We start from the raw sequence: 1130 nt of genomic DNA, 5'->3' as shown, positions 1-1130 counted from the left end.
GGCACTTAACAACAACAACAACAAATATATATAACTATTACATTGTTCTTTGGAGAAACAATGCTTTTTACTAAATTCAGTCAAACAGCATGTTTAAATTCAAAGGTATAAGTCATCAATGGCAAAGGAGAAGGAAGTGAATTTTATCTTGGATTATATAAGTCTTTAGTTATTTATGTGCTTGTGCTTGGGTGGTACAGCCGTTAAGTGTTGGCTTGCATACTAACTAGCCCATCAGTTTGAACCCAACAGGTACTGGAGAAAGATGTAGCTGTCTGCTTTCATAAAGATTTACAACATTTAAAGCCCTATAGGGCAGTTCTACTCTCTCCTATAGGGTTGCTAGGAATCAGAATCTACTCAATAGCAATGGAGTGTTTATTTGGGTTAAATAGTACAAGCAGTTTGAGATCGGCTGCTAACTCAAAGATTGCTGGGGCAGTTAGAACCCACCAGCATCTAAAGGGAAAAGAGGTCTGGTGAACTGCTTCCATAAAAATTGTTGTTGTTAAGTGCTGTCAAGTCAGTTCTGACTCATAGTGACCCTGTATAGGGTTTCTGAGGAGTGGTTGGTGGGTTTGAAAAAATGTCGCCCTTGTGGTTAGTAGTCCAGTGTTTGTCATACAGCACTACACCAGGAGTAGTTCTCCTTTGTAACACATGTGGTTGCCATGAGTCAGGGCCAACTGTTCAGTGGCTTACAACAGCAGCATTATGTAACTAAAAGTAATGCTATTAATTACAGTTGTCAGTTTGCTGGTTTTGTTTTCTAATCTTTGTAGTACAATTCTATTAGGAAAACCTATTTCAATGGTATATACCTAGAAAATAAATGCTTTAAATTTTTGTTGTTGTTGCATGCCGTCTAGTCTATTTTGGTTCATAGAGATCTTATGTGACAAAGCGGAAGTGCCCACATATAATTTTCAGGCTTAATCCTTCCTTCCAGGAGCAGAGCGCTAGTCATCCTTCCATGGAACCAGTGGTAGAACCAAACCACCAGTCTTCCATTAGTAGTCAAGTGCTTCACCACTGAACCACTAGGACAAGGTTCTTTCTTTTGGTGTGTGCCTGAAAGTGTTTCTAAATTGCTACACTAACATGAGATATACTCTATTCTAAAAAACTAC

The sequence above is a fragment of the Chrysochloris asiatica genome, unplaced genomic scaffold (genome assembly GCF_000296735.1).
Source record: "Chrysochloris asiatica unplaced genomic scaffold, ChrAsi1.0 scaffold00091, whole genome shotgun sequence".
Classification (NCBI taxonomy): Eukaryota; Metazoa; Chordata; class Mammalia; order Afrosoricida; family Chrysochloridae; genus Chrysochloris; species Chrysochloris asiatica.
Note: the sequence above shows the minus strand (reverse complement) of the source record.